Below are 21,663 nucleotides of genomic sequence, written 5' to 3' on the forward strand. Positions count from 1 at the left end.
GTGGTCTCATAATGTAGTCTTGGATCTGAAATTTCGTAGGCTGTGACTTTGAACTGAGCAGTTACTCAAGTACTCCCTAAATGAGTCTTCATATTCTTATTGATATAATAGGTTGGCATGGCCTAGGGTTCCCTGCTGTATTGAGTCTTTAAGAGCAGCAATAGGAATCCAGACATTTCCTGGCACTGCTTTGGCTGCAACAGAGAAGGATGTGTGAGTGTAAAAGGAGAAATGAGAGGCAATTAACTCTATGACAGCTGGGGTTGTCAGCGCTAGGGTTGATAACCCTCTATAAAAGGGTTGCCTTCACTGACCTGTCCAGTTCGGCATCTGTTTCCTACTCCTTGATCAGTGAGCAATCATCCTGGTCCTTGGGTTTCCAGTTAAACCTGGGCATTCAGGATGGAGAAATATGTCCTAGGATTCAAGAAAAACTGTGTTTCCTGCCGTGGTCCTCCAGACAACCCCTCTAAATGTAATTATAGTGCCAGGACTGCTTGTTCAGAGGTGTTATGAGAGCTCATGGGGACTGATGTAGCAGGGCAACAGCTAGATCATAGTGAGGTTTCTGTGCTACATAATGAGTTTCTGGACAGCATGCCTTACGCAGTGAAACTCTGCCCTCCTTCAGTGGTATCTTTTCTCCATGTTAGGAGTCATTGTAAAAGTTGTCAACATATTCTTTTATTGCTTATGTGGAATTTCATATATTATACATTACACTACTTTTTCACTGATCCTAGGTACAAATTCCTACCCATGTGCCACACTAAAATATTTTTTCTTTAAAATTCATGAGTTGAAGTATGTGTTTTTCATATATTCACTGGAGCATGATCACTGTCTCATTGACAAATCCCTTATAGAAAACTGAGTTCATCCTTGGCACACCCTGGCAACAACCCCAAAAAAGAAGCCATCCGTCCTGAAGATCTCTATTCTTCATCACCTTGATCACAGTTTTTTTTATGTATTTATTTATGATTATTTGTTCACTTTGTATCCCCTCTACTGACTACTCTCTCTTCTCATTCCAGTCCAACCCCCACCACTTCTTCTACCTCTATTACAGTTCTCTAGTTACCTTATAGGTGAGGTAGAATGACCCCCTCTCTCTGACCCTTGCTCATCAGGTCTCATCTAAGCTCTCCCCTTTATCTTCCTCTGTGACCTGATTCTCAAGGCATTGTTCTCCTTGTGTCCTCAATTCCCTCTACTTCTGACATACCACCTGCCTCCTCTCCTGCAGGCTTAGCAGAGAACTGATGGAAGGTAGAATTTCATAGGGAAATCCAGTTTAGAACTTGGTGTTTTAAATTCTCTTTCTGCATGATATCAGACTGTGTGTCTCTATATGCAATACCATTTGATGCAGAAGGAAGCATAACTGTGGATAAAAGATCATGGCACTGATCTATCAGTTGAGGGCAGAGAGCAGCATATTTCAACAAAATTGTATGGGTTGGTTGAATTTACTTAGGATGCTCTGGTCTAACAACTCAATTAACTGTCCGCCAATCCCCCTAGTGGAACATTTGTTTGGTAACAATAGACGGCCTGTTTGAATATTTTACCCCACTATTAGGAAACTCCTAATAAATGACTACATACCATAATTTTCATTCTCCATTTTAGTTACTTCACCCAGGGTGATTTTTCCTGGTTCTATCCATTTACCTGAAAATACCAGGATAAGATTTTCTTAGCTGAATAATACTCCATTATGGAAACATTCCACATTTTCCAAAAAGGAGATTGTCAATCTTGTTCTTTATTCTTTGAAAGTTGCTGGGACTGTAATCATTGTACTGAATGAGAAACTATCAATTTAACTATGTTCTTTTATCCTAAAAGTCACTCCATCTTCTTTCACTTCTTGGTGACTTGAATTGTATGTCCCATTGTTGCTCATCTGTTTACATGTGGAATACCCAGTGAGGTACTATCTGGGAAAGGTTAGGATGAATGGCCTTGTTAGATAATATAATTACTATTGGAGTTATATTACAGGAGGGTATGCTTTTGAGGTTGTTATGCCAATGAAAGGGACCATATAGAATGAAGTCTCTCTCTCTCTCTCTCTCTCTCTCTCTCTCTCTCTCTCTCTCTCTCTCATCGTCCTATATCCTTCAATGAAATAGAAGCAGTCCTCAGAAGTCTCACGTCCAAAAAAAAGCACAGGACCAGATGGTTTCATTACAGAATTCTACCAGACCTTCAAAGAAGAGCTAACTTTAGGTCTCTTCAAACTATTTCACAAAATAGAAACAGAAGGAACATTACTAAACTTGTTTTATGAAGCCACAATCACCTTGGTACCTAACTGTCACAAAGACCCAACAAAGAAAGAGAATTTCAGGGCAATCTCCCTAATAAACAATGATGCAAAAATACTCAACAAAATACTTGCAAACCTCAACTTGGCTGTCAATGAAAATATGCTGGCCTTTGAGTCACTAGCATACAACATGAGAATTTTTCCTGTGCTGCAAATCTGTCTAAACAATTGTCGAGCTATATTTTAGGTAATTGGACTGGAGAATTCGATACTATGATGGAGCAGCTGAGAGTGGCCATTGTCACAGTAAATTCTACCAGAGTGGACGCAGGACTAGCCACAGGATTATCATCATGGATTGCTGCAGCCATGAATCATCTGAAGGAATGGGCGGCATGGGAGCGTTAGCAGGCCTTCTGGTGTTGGTCTCCTTGGTTTGCCTGTGGTATATATGCAAGATTAGAGTCTCACAACAGTGTGATGCAGCCATGATCATTCAGGCCTTTACAGCCATTGAAGCAGGACATTCGCCCCAAGCATGGTTGGATATCATAAAAAGCTAAAATGTTACGCTCAGGATGCGAGGCTAAGCACTGCACTCAGGGTCAGCCACTTTGGATGCAGAGAAGAGCATGTCTGATTGCATGAGGGTTGATGCCCCAGGTCCCGCCTCTGAGAAAAAGGTATTGGACGGGTCTGATGCTCTTTGGGTGGATGACACCTAAATGAACATCGGTACAAAGTCCCAATTTATTTCTAATATCAGAGATCAGACCTCTACTCTTGCCTGATGCGTCTAAAACAAAAAGGGGGAACTGTAGAGAGCTGTGGAATGCTGTGCCTTAAAGATGGAGCTGGTTTCCGCCTTCCACCTTCCCGATGGTGAGTGCTCTCTCTCACGAACAATTCCACATTTGGCTAAGGCTGAGGATCTGGCTTGCTTCCATGTATGTGGACCTATCAGCATTGCCCACGTGGCACGCCTGGGTTGGCTACCCAGAGGCTATTTAAGCTGTGGGCTGGCTTTCACCAGGGTCAGATGATTGTTCAAGGTTCCTGAATAAACTGCATTGAAAAAAAAAATACTTGCAAACCTAATACAAGATCACATAAAAGATATCATCCACTATGACCAAGTAGGCTTCATCCCAGGTATAAAGGGGTGGTTCAATTAACAGCAATCCATTAATGTGATCCACCATATTAACAAACTGAAAGAAAAAACACACACACATACACACACAATAATCTCCTTAGATGCTGAAAAAACATTTGACAAAATCAGTCTCTCTTAATAGGTCACTTCATATCTTTGTTTCTGTTGGTCTAGGTCTCTCTATTTCTGAATATATCTCTCTAGCACTTTCTCTCTTTGTCTCTCTCTGTCTTCCTCACACTTCCATCCTCTTATGGTTCAGCATGAAAAGCTCTCAGTTCTGCTGAAAGACTAAAATAAGATGACTGCTTACTGACTTGATGTTCTATATGTTCTCTGTAAAAATATCAGCAAGGTCCCAATTATATGTTTTTTTAAAAGAATTGCTGGAGAAGAGTGTGTTTTCACAGTAAGTAATTAACTGACAGAGGACATATCTGTTCACCTAACAAATAATAATGGAATCAGTGAAACTGTGAAACACACATATCAAGGACACGTGACATAATTAATGACCACTTGAAAGAAATATTGGACACTTTTCCTGAACTAAGAGTCTTGGATACTGGAACTGTCATCTCTGGGTTTTGTGCTTTCAGCTGCCCATATTGAGGCATGTACGGCTTCTTAGCCTTTCTCAAGCAGGCTATCCACTTGGCCCTTTTAATAACTGGCTCCTGAAATTCTTACTTGCTTTCACCTGTTTCATGACATCATTCTCCCTCTCAGGCAATCAGCACCTGAGAGATTATTGAGGTTTCCATGGAGATGAGTAAACAAACTTTCCTCAGTTTCAAGTATCTCTGATTTTGTGCACATGTGACTTTTTCTTGTGAAACCAACAAGCCTTTATTTCATCCCTTTATCCAGATCCCACACCTTTACTCCTGTTTACCTGTGACAATGTCAGATAGGAAATGAAAATATTTATTTAATTGGACAGCATTGTAAGTAAGAAAGCTTCAAAGTGATATGGGATTAAGGGCAATGTATCCAATGACAAGGTGGTCTCCAACTGTGGCCTTAGACCTGAAATTTCCTAGGTTGTGACTTTGAACTGAGCAGTTACTGGCATACTCACTAAATGTACCTTCACATTTTTATTGATGTAATTTTCAGCAGTGTAGAGTGTTCCCTGGGGTATTCTTTAAGAGCAGGAAAAAAAGAAGGAAAAGAGACAATTCCTGTGATTGGTTAGGCTGAAACCGAAAAAGTTCTGTTTGTGTAAAAGGAGAACTGAAGGGCAATAAACTCTTTGACAGCTTGTACTGTTCCACACTTTTGTTGACACACCTCTATGAGCAGGTTTGCCTTCGCTGACCTGGCTGGATGGGCAGCTGTGTCCTTCTCAGTGGTCAGCGAGGAAACTACTGGTCCTGGGGTTTACATTTAAAAATGATCCTTGAGGACAGAGAAATGGGTCCGTATTATATGTCTAGAACAAAGAGCAGCTGTGTTTTCTGCTGTGATATTCTAGACAAACCATCTAAATGTAATTTTAGTGTCAGGACTGCTTCTTCAGAGGTGCCACCTGAGCCTTTGGGGTCTGAGGTAGCTGGGTAATGACTAGTTCATGACAAGGGTTCTCTGATACATAATGAATTTCTGGAAAGCATACCTTACAAAGTCAAACTCTGCCCTCCTTTAGTGGAATCTTTTCTCCATGTTAAGTGTCATTCTATAAGTTGAGAGCATATTATTTTCATTGCTTATGTGGGAATTTCATATAATATACATTATACTACTTTTCTATTGCTCCTAGGTTCAAATTCCTACCCATTTGTCACACTATTTTTTTAATTATATCAAATCAAGTGTGTGCTGTTCATATATTCACTGCAACATGATCAGAGTCTTATTGAAAGTCCCTTAAATAAAACAGCTCATATTTGCTGTACGCTGCTACCACTCCCAAAAAGAAGCCATCAGTCCTGAAGATCTTTATACATCCTAACCCTGATCACAGTTTCTCTTATGTATTTATTTATTATGACTTGTTCACTTTGTATCCCCATTGCGATCCCCTCCCTCTTCATCTTTCATTCCCACACAGCCTCCTTCTTCTATCTCTATTACCTTTCTCTAGTTAACTGAGGGGGGTCCTCCTCCCCTTTCTATCAGGACTCACCAATGCTTGATGCATCATCTTCCTCTGCAGCCTGATACTCAGGGCATTGTTCTCTTTGTGTTCTCAATTCCCTCTACTTATGACACTCTTCAAGCCTCCCATCCTGAAGGCTTTCCAGAGCTTTGAGGAGAGGGGGAATTTAAGAGGGAAATCCAATTTACAACAGTGTGTTCTAAGGTCTCTCTTTGCATAATATCAGACTATGGATCTCTGTATGCAGTCCAATTTGATGAAGAAGGAAGCATCTCTGGGGAACCAAGAACATGGCACTGATCTATCAGTTAAGTGTAGAGAGCAATTTGAATTTTTCCAGAGGATGCCCTGGCTCTTCAACTCAATTAAATTCCACCCAATTCCTCTAGTGGTAGACTGGGTTGATTATAATAGGTGGCCAATTGGAACTTTATCCCCCACTACTAGGAGAACTCCTAAAAAATGAATACATAATATATATGTCTTTCTGCATTTTAGTTACTTAACCCAGGATTATTTTTCCTGGTTCCATCCATTTTTCTGAAAAATATCTTGATGTAATTGTCATAACAGAATAATACTCCATTATGGAAGTATTCTACATTTTCTCTGAAGGTGATTGTCACTCCTGTCTTTAGTACTTGTAAGCTGCTAAGACTTTAATCATTGTCTTGAATGACAAAATATCAGAATAACTGTGTTCTTTTAGCCTAGATGTCCCTCCAACTTTTTCCATTCCTGGTGATTGAAATTGCAAAATCTCCTCTAAGCCCATCTATTTACATGTATAGTCCTCAATTAGGAAATGTCTGGGAATGTTTGGAGTTATGGCCTTGTTACATAATATATTTTTTCCCTAATTTCTTTCTCAGTCCTTTTGTCTTTTGTATACAGGAGGGCTACTGTATTTTTTTTTAGTTAATTTTATATCCAGCCCCTTTGCTGAAGTTGTTTCTCAGCTGTATCTACCAGTTCCCTGGTAGGTATGTTCAATAATTTAAACATGAATGCATGTTCTATTTTGTTAAATACTTTTTCAGCATTGAAGGAGATTATTATATGTTATTTTTTTCATTCAATTTGTTAAAATAGTAGAATACATTTTTCTTTTTTTCTTAAATTTTTTTAAATATGGTGGATCACATTGACAGATTTCCATATATTGAACCACCTCTGCATACATGGGATGAAGCCTACTTGATAATAGTGGATGATATCTTTGATGTGTTCTTGTATTCGGTCAAAGACATATAAAGTACCTTGGTGTGACCCTAACCAAGCTATCAAAGACTTGTATAAAAAAAATCAAGTCTCTGAAGAAAGAATTAGAAGCAGATACCAGAAGATGGAAAGATTTACCATGCTCATGGATTAGCAGGATTAACATAGTAAAAATGGCCATCTTAACAAAAGTAATCTACAGATTCCATGCAATTCCCAATAATTCTTTACAGAAAAATTGAAAGAAAAATCCCCAACTTCATATGGGAAAACAAGAAACCCAGAATTGCTAAATCAATCCTCTACAATAAAAGATCTTCTGGAGGTATCGCCACCCCTGATCTCAGGGTATAATATAGAGCAACAATAATAAAAAGTACATGGTACTGGTATAGAAACAGAATGGTGGATCAAAGGAACCGAACAGAACACCCAGAAATAAACGCACATACTTATGGACAGCTGAATTTTGACAAATATTCCAAAACCATACAGTAGAAAAAAAGATAACATCTTCAACAAATGGTGCTGGTCTAAGTGGATATTTACATGTAGGAAAATGCCTGCTCAAAACTAAAGTCCAAGTGAATCAAAGACCTCAACATAAAACCAGACACATTAAATCAGTTAGAATAAAAATTATGGAAGAATCTTGAACTGATTGGCACGGGAGAAAAATTCCTGAACAGAACACCAACAGCACAGGCTCTACGAACAACAATCTATAAATGGGACCTCATGAAACCAAAAAGCTTTTATGAGGCAAAGGACACTGTCATCAAAACAAAATGAAAGCTTACAAATTGGGAAAGAATCTTCACCAACCCTCTATGTGACAGAGGAATATTTTCCAGTATATATAAAGAACTAAAAAGTTGAAAAGTAACAAATCAAGTAATCCAGTTAAAAAAAAAAAGGAACAGATGTATACAGAGAATTCTCAATAGAGTAATATGGAATGGCAGAGAAATACTTAAAGAAATACTCAGTCTCATTAGCCATCAAGGGAATGCAAATAAAAAGTACCCAGAGATTTCATCTCTTTCAGAATGGCCAAGATCAAAAACTCAAGTGACAACACATGCTGGAGAGGTTGTGGAGAAAGAGGAACCCTCCCTCCACTGCTGGTAGAAATGTGAACTTGTACAACCACTCTGGAAATCAACCTGGCACTTTTACAAACAACTAGTAATAATGTTTCCTCAACTTCCAGCTATACCATTATTAGGCATATATCTAAAGAAAGCCCAAGTATACAATATGGACAAGGAAAACTTGAAATTTGCAGGTCATTGGTGGGTTCTGGAAGTGAGCTATCCCAGATAAAGAACGGCATACACAGTATAGACTCACTCATACAGACATATAATATAGGATAAGCATACTAAAATCTGTACATCTAAAATAACTAATCAACAGGGAGGACTCTGGCTAAAATGCTCAATCACCAACCCGAAAGGCAAAGAGGATGGACATCAGAAGAAGGAGAAAATATGGAACAAGTTAGGAGCATGCCACAAAATGCCTCTGAAGGGCTCTGCCCTACAGACTATCAAAACAGATGCTGAGACTTATGGCTAACTGTTGGGGAGAGTGCATGGAATCTTATGAAATAAATGGGAAAAAGTAAGTTCTAGAGAGGACAGGAGCTCCACACTAAGAACAACAGAACAACAAAATATGAGCATGTTGGTATTTCCTGATATTCATACTCCATCCAAGTACCATGCATGGAGATATATTAGAACCCCTGCACAGATGTAGCCCATGGCAGTGTCCAAGGGGATTCCATAGTAATGGGAAGAGGGAATGTCTCTGACATGAACTGAATGGCTTGTTCTTTGATCACCTCACCCTGGTGGGGGAGCATCCTTACCAGGCCACAGGAGTAGACAGTGCAGCCATTCCTGATGAGATCTGATAAACTAGATTCAGAAGAAAAAAAAAAGGAGATCCCAGCTATCTTTGAACTTGGGGAGGGGCATGGGTGGACAAGGGAGAGGGATGTTGATATTGGGAGGGGAGGAGATAGGAGTTTATGGGGTGATACAAAGTGAATAAAGTGTAATTAATAAAAACTAATATAAAAATTATAAATTATAATTCTTTTTGGTATTATACTATAGGAGGGTGTGGATTGAGGTCAATATGCCCATAAAAGTGACCAGACTGAATGGAGTATCTGTCTCTTGGTCTCTGTCAATTTATATGTTTGTTTCTGTTGGTCTTGGTCTTAATATTTCTGAATCTGTTTCTCAAGCTCCTTCTCTCTCTGTCACCCTCTCTCTGCCTGCCACTTGTGGTTCAGTATGAAAAGCTCTCAGTTCTACTGAAGGACTACAACAAGAGGACTGCTTGTAGACATAACATCTGAATGGTCTCTATAAAAATATTAGCAAGGTTCTAATTACAAACTTTTGATCAAAGATTTGCCTTTGTCACAGAGCATTTTCTACTAAGTAATTCACTGACTGAGGACATATCTGAGCATTTAACAAATAATAAGGGAATCTGTCATAATGTGAAACTCACATGTCAAGAACACATGACTTTATTAAAGACCACTTGAAAGAAATATATGACACTTTTCCTGAACTAAGAGTCTTGGACACAGGAACTTTCATCTCTGGGTTCTGTGTTTTCAACTACCCAGACTGAGGCATGTAGGGCTGCTCAGCCTTTCTCTCAAGCATGCTGTCCACTTGGCCCTTCAATAACTTGCTCTGGAAACTCTTACTGGCTTTCACTTTTTTCATCTCATCATTCTTCCTTTCAATCAATCAGCACCTGAAATAATCTTGAGGTTTCCGTGGTGATGAATAAAGAAACTTTCCTCATTGTGCAGTGTCCCTGATCCTGTGCACATGTGACTTTTTCTTGTGAAGCTTTATCACATCCCTTTATCCAGATCTCACACCTTTACTTCTTTTTACCTCTGTGACAATGTTAGGAAGGAAATGATACTTAATGTTTATTTAATTGGACAGCTACCTAAGTAGGTAAGCTTCAAAGTGATATGGGATTTTAAGGGGAATGTACCAAATGACTAGGTATTCTCGTAATGTGCTCTTGAATCTCACACCTTTATTTCTTTTTACCTCTGTGACAATGTCAGGAAGGAAATGAAATTTTTATGTTTATTTAATTGGACAGCTTCCTAAGTAGGAAAGCTTCAAAGCAATGTAGGATCAAGGGGAATGTACCTAATGAGTAGGAGGTCTCCTACTGTGTTCTTGGATCTGAAATTACTTAGGTTGTAAATTTGAATTGAGCAGTTGCTTGCATATTGAGTGCATGTACCTTCCCATTCTTATTGGCATAATAGCCTGGTAGGATCTAGGGTTCAAAGGGGTATTGAGTCTTTAAGAGCAAGGAAAAGAGAAGATAACCTGACCATCCTGCAGGATATTAAAACAGGGTCCACTTGAAAGGGGGAGTGTAAATGTGGAGAAAGAGATGTGAAGAATGGAGAGAAGATAAAATCCTCAGTTTACTGAATGTGCAAACAGCACTTGTAAGCAAAGGATACAAACATTTTTTTCCACAGTAGCAACATATCTGTGCCATCTGGTAAGGCATCCAGGAATTCACTCATGGTTACACTGTTTGCTGTCTGGTTCCCAAACTTGCAGGGAGCTTGCTAGCTACTTAACAGGCTCAGAACACCCTTCTTCCAGAGATTGACAAGGACAGTCTCCGAGATGTGGAACTTAGATAATACCCTCAACTGCCAAGGCCAGGAAGCAGAATTCCAATTATCAGACACTTCAGTTTGTCCTTCTTTGCTTTAAGGAGAGCCTGTCTTAGATTAGTGACATATGCATTTTTTCTTTTCTAGTAATCAAGATCTTAGATCTTATTTTTATAAGCCTCTGTCTTAGGTTAGAAAAACTACCATTTTATTCTTGCCAGTCAGTGACTTACCTGCATATCAATTGTTAGAGAACTTTAATGTAAATTCATGCAACTGCATTTGCATGCATTGAAGTTGTTAAAGAAGGAACTGTAACACCTAAGGAAGGCAGGCAAAGGCCAAGAAACCCATACCTGCCAGACCCTCAATTGTCGGTCCCCACTTAACCACAAAGTCAAAGGATAGAAAGAGCATACTGAGACTGAATAAATATATCCCAGGCTGTATTGGCCAATTCTAACCTAGGTTTCTTGGCAGATTCTATGTCATGTATCTTATTTCTCATTTTTAACATGTCCAATGAGAAGTTTTTGCTAGACCATATACCAGCAAGGTGATTCTGAACCAGATCCAAATAAATTCTGTTTCATCATACCAAGAATCAGAAACTGTAACAGGAATCATAACAAAAGCAGGTTGCTTAACAACTAATACTGAAGGAGCATTATTATCAGCACTAACACAATGAGTAAGATTGTAATATAAACATTCAGTTGAAAAGGTATCATTGTTCTTAAAAGATCTTACTACAATGTTTCCAATTAGCAGTAAATATGGAGGATTAACAGATGCCAAAATAGAAGTATACTTGATTAGTTTAGCAAAGGTACCTTCATTCTCAGAGAGGATGCCTATATATTCCAACATAGACCCCAATTTCCTTACACAGGTTGGCCAATTTTTATTTGAAGTCCTCCAAACTCCAGCACAAACAACTTTTTCTGAAGTGAAGGAATTTTGACTGCCTTTACCAGAAGCCAAGTTCTTAATACCCTCAACAATAGACCAGTCAGTCTAGTCCATGATTCTAAATTCATGGTCATTATCACAGTAGTAGATGTTGGGCATTTCTCAGATGCATCTTTTGCAAGGAACCATCAGTCAAGGAAAAGAACATTTATCCCTTTTATCACAGGGTGGGTAACTCATTGGAGATGTAACACTGTCATTCTTACCTCCCTTAGGAAGGGGCAATAATATCCCACCAATGTTCCACTTTGCCTGTTTACAAAGGGAGACTTGAGCTGCCACCAACTTTAGAGTAGGAGGCATTCCGAGCTATGACCTGGATAGGGGAGTCTGGTAAGCAGTCCTGATGAATTCTCTCACTGGTAAAGCTAAGAGGAGGAACTCTTTCTATTTCTGAAAAGTTAAGTGCTTGTTTTAAGTGTCTGAAAATTTTAAGTGTCTGTTTGTGTTCCTTCAAAAGCAGGAAAACCATGCAACCAAGTGTTGTTGACATAAAAAAGGACTTCTGGATCTTCCCAGGAAACCTAATGTAGTAGAGGCAGATTATAAACTTACATCTAATAAACAGTCATCTTGACCAAAGGGGTCTTCATTGACATCATTATCATTGTCAGGATAAAACTCCTCATCCACTTGTTGCAGCAAATATTCCAGTAGCCATAGAGCTGCAGCATTTTCCTGTGGAAAAACACAGACACATTCTTATCCCCATATGAGTACAGGGTCGGGTCCATGCCATTGATTTGTTAAAGGATCCCTCCATTTTACTTTAGCAAAAAATATCTTGCTTTCTCTATGCCAAAATCTATCTGCCACAGATTTATCATGCTTATGCTTATCCAAATTTTAAAAATTCACAATGAAAAGAACATGATTAAGAGGATTCTTAGGTATCCAGGGTAGCTCCCACTTTTTTTTTTTTTCAAATAAATCTTAATTGTTTAGTGGGCATACTCTACCACGCCTTGTCTTTAAGGATTGTAAGGTATTTTAGTTATATGAGAAACTTGAAATTGTTGACAAAATCTTTTAAATGATTTGATAATATATCCTGATCCATGGTCAGTTTTAAATTGTTTAGGAACTCCTAGAACATTAAAATCTTGTAGACAATGAGTAATACCATTCTTTGAAACTTATCTTTCTTAAGGGTTGGCAAAAATATATGCAGAATAGGTATCTAGGCAAACATGTACGTATTTTAATTCAAAAATAGGAGTAATATCCATTTGCCAATTCTGATTTGGAATTAATCCTTTAAGATTGACTCCCAAATGAGAAACAGCCTGAAATTGAGGACAATTACTGCAAGCCTTGACTATACTATGGGCCTGTTCCTTAGTCAATCCATATTTAACTGCAGTTATTGCTTAATTGGCTTGGTTTTTACCTAGTAGAAATAATAACATAAATACCAGGGTTTTTTTTTTTAAGTTTCCTCAAAAGTTGGAGAAACTGTTTTAAGTTCTTTATTAGACTGCCCAAGAGTTACTATTTTAGAATACCTGATAAAATGTAGAGTGTTTTCTAGAATTGACTCCAACGGTCCAGGATCAAACTCAGAAATGTTGATTCAAATTGTCTCATGTCTAAAAATATCCCACTCTACAGATAAACATAGACACACACACAGAGATACATAAGGAACATAGAAATCCAACGTTGTCGTCTTGGAGTAATGAGAATATCCAAATACCAGGACTCGACCAGCCCCTACTGGACACATGTCCCACAGATTCCAGAAGGTGTGGATCCCCTCATGGGTCCCCTCCACAAACATAGAATCCAGAAGGAGGATAGCCCCCATGCCTCAATGTAATCCAACATATTAATTAAAATGAAAGAAAAACAACCACATGATAATCTCCTTAGATGCTGAAAAAAACATTTGAAAAAAGGCACATATCTAAATATATTAAAGGGAATATACAGCAAACCTATAGCCAACATCAAAATAAAAGGAGAGAAACTTAAATCAATTCCACTGAAATCAGGGACAAGGCAAGCCTGCCCACTCTCTCCATATCGCTTCAACATAATTCTAGAAAGCCTTGCTAGAGCAGTAAGACAATTGAAGGAGATAAAGAGGATACAAATCAGAAATGAAGAAGTCAAAGTATCATTATTTGCAGCTGATAAGATAGTATACCTGAGTGACCCCAAAAATTCTACCAGGGAACTCTTACAGCTGATAAAACCCTTCAGCAAAATTGGCTGGATACAAAATTAACTCAAAAAAATCTATATAATCTATAAAAATTGTTGTTCTTCATTTAAAAGGCTGGAGATACTTCCATGCAAAATGTTTGCTTATGCTCTTTTGTAGGAATAAAAAGGACTACAGTTCCATGTAAGGCCAGGGTTATGCAGGGTTATTATATACAGATCATTGTTAACCATTATATAAAATATATACCTGGCTGCCAGTACCTAAATAAATTACTTAATGCTGTTTCTTTATGGCCTATAGATTTGGTATAGCCATTATAGTCCAGTTTTGCTGAATACTACAGGCGAGGTTTAGTTCTCTGTTTAATGTTAAATAAAACTTTTGTCCTTTAAATTTTTGCTGTTAAGTTTTAATACAATGGGATAGGATTCATAAAGATTTGCTAGCTCCTTTAAAAATATGTTTAATTAAAAGTTTTACATTGACTTTAGTTTAAAAAAACATATTTACAGTCATGTTAAAGATTATAGTTGAGCACAAGATTGAGTTTTACAAAACTATTTTGTTGTTGTTTGTTTGTTTTAAGGTTAAATCTAAAGTGGGAAACCATAAAGCTTGCCTTTATAGATTTACCTAAAAGTTGTTTCTAAAACATACATTGAAAAAAATATGCCAAAACTGAAATTATAACATCATGTTTTATAGGATGAAGTTTAGAGCAGATAATAAAGTTAGACAAACAGTAATGCAAATATACTGGCCCTCAAACTTGTCAGAGATCTGATAAATATGGCACTTTAATGTATGTAAGCTTATTATGACAGAATCCAACCTGTTGAGGCACACACACACAAAACAAAACAAAACAAAACAAAACAAAACAAAACCTTAATTTAGTTTTTCTAGTGCAACCGATATTTTTTCCATTTAAAATCAAGTTAGCCCAATTGTTAATAGTTTACCGGTATTTACTGATGGTTCATTGTCTGGTGTTGGTGCCTATGCTTACAGAAGAAAAAAAATATGATTTCAAGTATTTAATGTATCTGTGCAAATAGCAGAGTTATCCACAGTATTGGCTGTGTTTCAAAGTTATAATAATCAGACTTTGAACATTTTTACAGATAGTGCATATGTAGCTCAGTTTTTGCCTAGGTTAGAGACTGCTGATCAAATCCAGACATCATCTCATGCTGGACTTTTATTTTTAAAAATTCAAAATTTGACACAAAAAAACCTTTCTATTTTTCATAGGACATTTGAGGGATCATTCTAATTTGCCAGGACTCCTGTCTAAAGTAAATTCATTGACAGATAAAGACACAAAAATTTATTGTTCACTGTTAAGAAGAGCCCTGGATGCCCATAGTATGCATCATCTTAATCGTCAAACCTTGCGACTTAAATATGGATGGACTAAGGAACAGGCCAGTAGTATAATCAAGGCTTGCAGTACTTGTCCTCAATTTCAGCCTGTTCCTTACTTGCGGTCACTCCAAAAGAATGCTTCCAAATCAGGTTTGAAAAATGGATATTACTCACATTCCTGAATTTAAACAATTAAAGTATGTACATGTTTGCCAAGATACCTATTCTACATTTATTTTTGCAACTCCTCGACAAGGAAAAGCTGTAAAAAATGTTATTGCTCATTATCTATAGGATTTTAATGTTCTAGTAGTTCTTAAGCAATTTAAAACTAAATGTAACAGGATATACTAGCAAATCATTAAAAGATTTTTGTCAACAGTTTCAAGTTACTCATATAAATAAATACCCTATAATTCTCAAGGACAAGACATGGTAGAGCATGCCCACTAAACAATTAAGATTTATTTGCAAAAAATACAAAAGAAGAGCTAATCCCCTGGACACCTAAGAATCATCTTAATCATTTTCTTTTCGTTCAAATTTTTAAAATTTGGATAAGCCTGGTAAATCTGCAGCAGATAGATTTTGGCAAAGAGAAACTAAGAAAACTTTTGCTAGAGTAAAATGGAGGTCCTTTAACAAATCAATGGCATAGACCAGACCCTGTACTCATATGGGGATAAGGATCTGTCTGTATTTTTCCACAGGAAAATGCTGTAGCTCTATGGCTACTGGAATGTCTGGTGCAGCAAGTGGATGAGGAGTTTTCTCCTGACAATGATAACGATGTCAATGAAGATTCCTGCAGTAAAGATGACTTTTTTTTGGGCATATGTTCCTAATCCATCTGTACTACGTCCAGTTTCCTGTGATGATCCAGAAGTCCTTGTTTATGTCAACAAAACTAGGTTGCTGGGTTTTCCCGATTTTGAAGGAACACAAGTAAAACAGACTCTTAAATTTTTAGGAATAGGAAGAGGTCATCCTCTTAGCTTTACCAGAGAGAATATTCATCAGCACAGCTTACCAGTCTCCCTTGTCCATGTCATAAGATGGAATGCCTACTACTCCAAAGTTGGGGTGGCATCTCAAGCCTCCCTTTGCAAACAGGCAAAGTGAAACATTGGAGGGTTATCATTGTTCCTTCCTACAGTTAAGAATGACCTATCCCATGAGAAAGGTAATCAACACACTTGTCCTTGACTAATGGTTCCTTGGAAAATACATATCTGACAAATATATCTGGGCACAGGGTCTTTTCTGAGACTGACATTCAACCAAGGACCATGTATGGATATAACCTAGAACCTCCACTCAGATGTAGCCTGTGGTAGCTCAGTAACCAATTGGTTTCCCAAAGTGAGGGGAACAGGGACTATTTCTAACAGGAACTCAATGACTGGCTCTTTGGTCTCCCCATCCCCGAAGGGAGGAGCAGTCCTGTTAGGCCACAGAGGAGGGCTTTGCAGCCAGTCCTGAAGATACCTGATAAAACAGGATCAGATGAATGGGGAGGAGGTCCCCCCTATCAGTGGACTTGGAAAGGGGCACGGTGGAGATGAGGGAGGGAGGGAGGGACTGGAAGGGAATGAGGGATCGGGACACGGCTGGGATACAGAGTTAATAAAATGTAACTGATAAAAAAATAATAAATAAATAAATAAAAGCTACTGCATCGAAAAAAAAATTAAAAGAAAATACATATCTGAGAAACACCCACCATCTACTACTGGGATAATAACCCTGCATTTACAGTCATGGATTGGACTGATCTATCATTAAGGGTATTAAGAACTTGGCCCCTGGTAAAAGCAGTCAAAATACCTTTGCTTTGGAAGAAGCTGTTTCTGCTGGACTTTGAAGGACTTCAGATAAAAAAATGGCAAACCAAAGTTTGTTATGTGTTACAGTTTCTAATTCAACAACTTCAATGCATGCAAGTGCAGTTGTACGAATTTAAATTAAAGAACTCTAACAACCCCATTTTATATGGAGGTACGTCAATGACATGTAAGTGTCATGTTGTGGTTTTTCCAACCTAAGGCAGGGCCTTGTAAAAAATGGCACCCTAGACCTTGATGACAAGTAAGGAAAATACTATATTTTGCCAACCTAAGACAAGCTCTCCATAAAACAAAGAAAGGGGAACTGAAGGAGTCTGGTAATTGGAATTCTGCCTTCTGGCCTTGCCAGATGAGGGTCTTCTTAAAGTTCCATGTCTCAGAGACTGTTTTTGGAGGTCTCTGCAATCAGTATTTTCTGAGCCTGAGAAGTAAATAGGAAGCACCTTGCAACATTTAGAACCAGACAACAAATGTGTTTTAAACTTGAGTGAATTCTTTGTTACCAGGTAAGATGGCACAGATGTGTTACTACTGTGAAAAAATTTTTGCTTGTATCCTTTGCTTTATAAGTATTGTTTGCACATTCAGTAAACTGAGACTTGATCAGGAATCTGTCTTGTGTCCATTCTTTGCATCTCTGTCTCCCCATTTACACTCCCTCTTTCAGGTGGACACTGTTCTACTAGCCATCATAACAGGTCAGGTTATATTCTTTTCTCCCTGCTCTTAAAGACTCAATAACCCAGGGAACCCTAGACCCTGTCAGCCTATTATATAAATAAGAATGTTCAGGGACATTTAGTGAGTAAAGGAGTAACTGCTTAGTTCAAAGTCGCAACCAAGGAAATTTCAGATCCAGGACCACAGTAGGAGACGACCTACTCATTCAGTACATTCTTGTTAATCCCACATTACTTTGAAGCTTCCTGATTTAGGAAGCTGTCTAATTAAATAAATAGTACAGTTTATTTTCTAACTTGAGATTGTCACAGTGCTAAACAGTAGTAATGGAGTGGGATTTGGATAAAGGGATGAGAAAAAGGCTTTTTGGGTTTCACAAGAAAGAGTTAAGTGTTCACAAGATAAAGATACTGGACACTGAGTAAATTTGTTTATACATCTCCATGGAAACCTCAAGATTCTCTCAGGTGCTGATTGCCTGAGAGGGATAATGATGTCATGAAACAGGTGAAAGCCAGTAAGAATTTCAGTAGCCAGTTATTAAAGGGGCCAAGTGGACAGCCTGGTTGAGAGAAAGGCTGAGCAGTCCTACATGCCTCTCTCTGGGTAGCTGAAAGCAAAACCCAATGATAATAGTTCCTGTGTCCAAGATTCTTAGTTCAGGAAAAGTGTCACATATTTCTTTCAAGTGGTCATTAATAAAGCCACGTGTCTTTGACATGTTTCACATTATCACAGATTTCATTAGTATTTCTTAAATGCACAGATATGTCCTCAGTCAGTGAATTACTTACTGGGAAAATGCTCCCCAAGAAAGGCAACTCTTTGAATACAAAGCATTTAATGGGGACCTTGCTTATATTTTTACAAAGACCATCCATGATGTCATGTCAGCAAGCAGTCATCTTGTTGAATTCCTTCAGCAGAAATGACAAGTTTACATACTAAACCACAAGCACCAGGCCCACAGTAGGAGATTGAGAGAGACAGTTAGAGATAAGAGCTAGAGAGACAGTTTCAGAATTAGAGAGGCTGAAAACGACAAAAACAATACATAAAGTAACATAGACCAAGAGACAGAGACTCCATTGTGTCTGGTCACTTTCACTGGCATATCAACCTCAATGCACACCCTCCTATAATATATATCCAATAGGAATGATATTATCTAAAAAGGCCATAACTCCTAACCCATATTAGACATTTTCTCACTTGGAACTCAACATCAAAGAAATTGAGCTTCACATGGACATTTCAATTCAAATCACCATGAAATAAAAGATGATGGAAGGACTTCTAGGCTAAAAGAACATAGTTCTCCTGATAGTTGGTCATTCAATACAATGATTAAAGTCCCAGCAACTTCCAAGTTCTAAAGAACAACACTGGCAATCTCCTTTGGGGAAAATGTGGAATAGATTTATAATGGATTATTATTCAGATAAGAAAATGACATCTTGATACTTTCAGGCAAATGAATGGAACCACGAAAAATCATCCTGGGTCACTAAAATGTAGACAGACAACTATGGTATCTATTAACTTATTAGGTGTTCTCCTTATAGTGGGAGATAAAGTTCCAATAGGCCATCTACTGTGAACAAACCAGTAGGAGAACACCTTATAATTTCGTACATTCACCTTAATCCCACATCACTTTGAAGGTTTCCTTCTTAGGAAGCTGTCCAGGTATATAAACATTAAAGTTTCATTTCCTATGTGAGATTGTCACAGAGGTAAACAGGAATAAAGGTGTGGGATCTGGATAAAGATAATAATTAAAGGCTTGTTGTGTTTCACAAGAAAAACCACGTGTTCACAGTATCAGAGATAATGGACACTGAGGACAGTTTGTTTAGTCACCTTCATGGAAACCTCAAGATTCTCTCAAGTGCTGATTGCCTGAGAGGGATAATGAAGTCATGAAACAGATTAAACCCAGTATGTGTTTCAGGAGCCAGTTATTAAAAGGTCTTAGTGGACAGCCTACTTGAAAATCTGAGCATCCATACATGCCTTAATTGGGGCAGCTGAAAGCACACAATACAGAGATGACAGTACCAGGAAAGCTGTCACATATTTCTTTCAAGTAGTCATTAATAAAGTAATGTGTCCTTGACCTGTGAGTTTCTCATTATCACAGATTCCATTATTATTTGTTAAAAGCAAACATGTCCTCAGTCAGTGAATTACTTCCATGGAAATTGCTCTCTGACAAAGGCAAATCTTTGAACACAATGTGTTTAATTGGGACTTTGCTTATATCTTTACATAGACATTCTAGTTACATGTCTGCAAAGAGTTATCTCCTTGTAGTACTTCAGGAGAACTGAGAGATTTTCATAAGGTAACACAAGCAGCCGGCAGATAGAAATAGAGAGGAATAGAAAAAAACTTTAGAGAGACAGATTCAGATAAAGAGACCGAGACCAACATAAAAAATATATATACATAAAGTGACAAAGACAGAGAGAATTCATTCTCTCTGGTCACTTTTATTGGCATGTAAATCTCAAAGCACACCCCCCTATAGTATAACTCCAACAGGAATTATATTATGTAACAATGCCATACCTCCAAACACTTCCTAGATATAACCTCACTGATGACTCAACATGTAAACAGATGAGCTTCAAGGGGACATTGCTATTCAAATCACCAAGAAGTAGAAAAAGATGGAGGAACTTCTAGGCTAAAAGAATATAGTTATCCTGATAGTTTGTCATTCAATACAATAATTAAAATCCCAGAAAATTCCAAGGTCTAAGAACAGGATTGACAATCTCCTTTGGGGAAAATCTGGAATAATTCCATAATGGAGTATTATTCAGCTGAGAAAATAAAATCTTGTTTTTTTCAGGTAAAATTTCAGGACAGAACCTGGAAAAATCATTCTGGGTGAAGTAACAAAAATGCAGAAAGACAAATATGGTATGTATTCACTTGTTAGAAGGCCTCCTAGTAATGGGGGATAAAGTTCCAATAGGCCCTGTATTGTGAATAAATCTGTCTTCCACTAGGGTTATTGGGTGGCAGTTAATTGAGCTGTTCGGCCAGGCCATTCTACAGAAAATTTCAAGCAACTCAGGCTGTTGTTATTAAAATATGGTGCTCTCTGCCCTCAACTGATAGTTCAGTGTGATGTTCTTACATCAGATGCTTCCTTCTGCATCAAATGGAATTGAATGCAGAGACCCACTATCTGAAATTATACAGAGAGAGACCTTAAAACATCCAGTTCTAATTGGAATTTCTCTATGAAATTCTCCCTCCCCTAAGACCTCTGTGCAGCCAGCCTGCAGGAGAGGAGAGAAGAAGAGTGTCATAAGTAGAGGGAATTGAGGACACAAGGAGAACAATGGCCTGAGAATCAGGCCACAGTGCAAGATGATGCAGCCAGCCTTGCTGATACCTGATAACCTACGGTCAGATAGGAGGAGGAGGAGGACCTTCCCTTTCAGGGAACTAGACAGAGGTCACAGGGGTAGAAGAATGAGGGTGGCTGAGACTGGAAGGAAAAGAGAGAGGGGGCAGAATAGGGGACAAAAACAAATCATAAGGAATACATAAGAACAACTGTGATCAAGGTGATAAAGTGTAGACATCTTGAGGACTGATGCTTCTTGTAGGTGGTGTCAGGGTGCTGAAAAGATGAATTATGTTTTCTTTAATGGATTTGGCACTGAGATTCTAATCATGTTCCAATGAGTATATGAACAACACATACTTCAATGATGTATTTTAAAGAAAAAATATTTAAGTGTGACACATGGTAACTGTGGGGTAGGAATTTGAATCTGGAAGCAATGGAAAAGGATTGTAATGTATATTATATGAAAATCCCACATAATCAATAAAAATAATATGTTGAGAACTTTTACAATAACTTTTAACATAGAGAAAAATTTCTGATAATGGAGGGCAGAGTTTGACTGTGTAAGGCAAGCTTTCCGGGTACTCATTATACAGCAGAGAATCCTAGCCATGACCTAATGGTTACCCAGCTACCTCAGATCCCATGAGCTCAGGTGGCACTTCTGAACAAGCAGTGCTGGCACTAACACCAAGCTTAGATGGTTTTTCAGGAGGACAACATCAATAAACACCTCTGCTCTTCTGTCCTGGCATATAACATGGATTCTTTTCCTTGTCCTAAATGACCAGTGTTAATTGTTAAC

Source organism: Meriones unguiculatus (genome assembly GCF_030254825.1).
Source record: "Meriones unguiculatus strain TT.TT164.6M chromosome Y unlocalized genomic scaffold, Bangor_MerUng_6.1 ChrY_unordered_Scaffold_23, whole genome shotgun sequence".
Lineage (NCBI taxonomy): Eukaryota > Metazoa > Chordata > Mammalia > Rodentia > Muridae > Meriones > Meriones unguiculatus.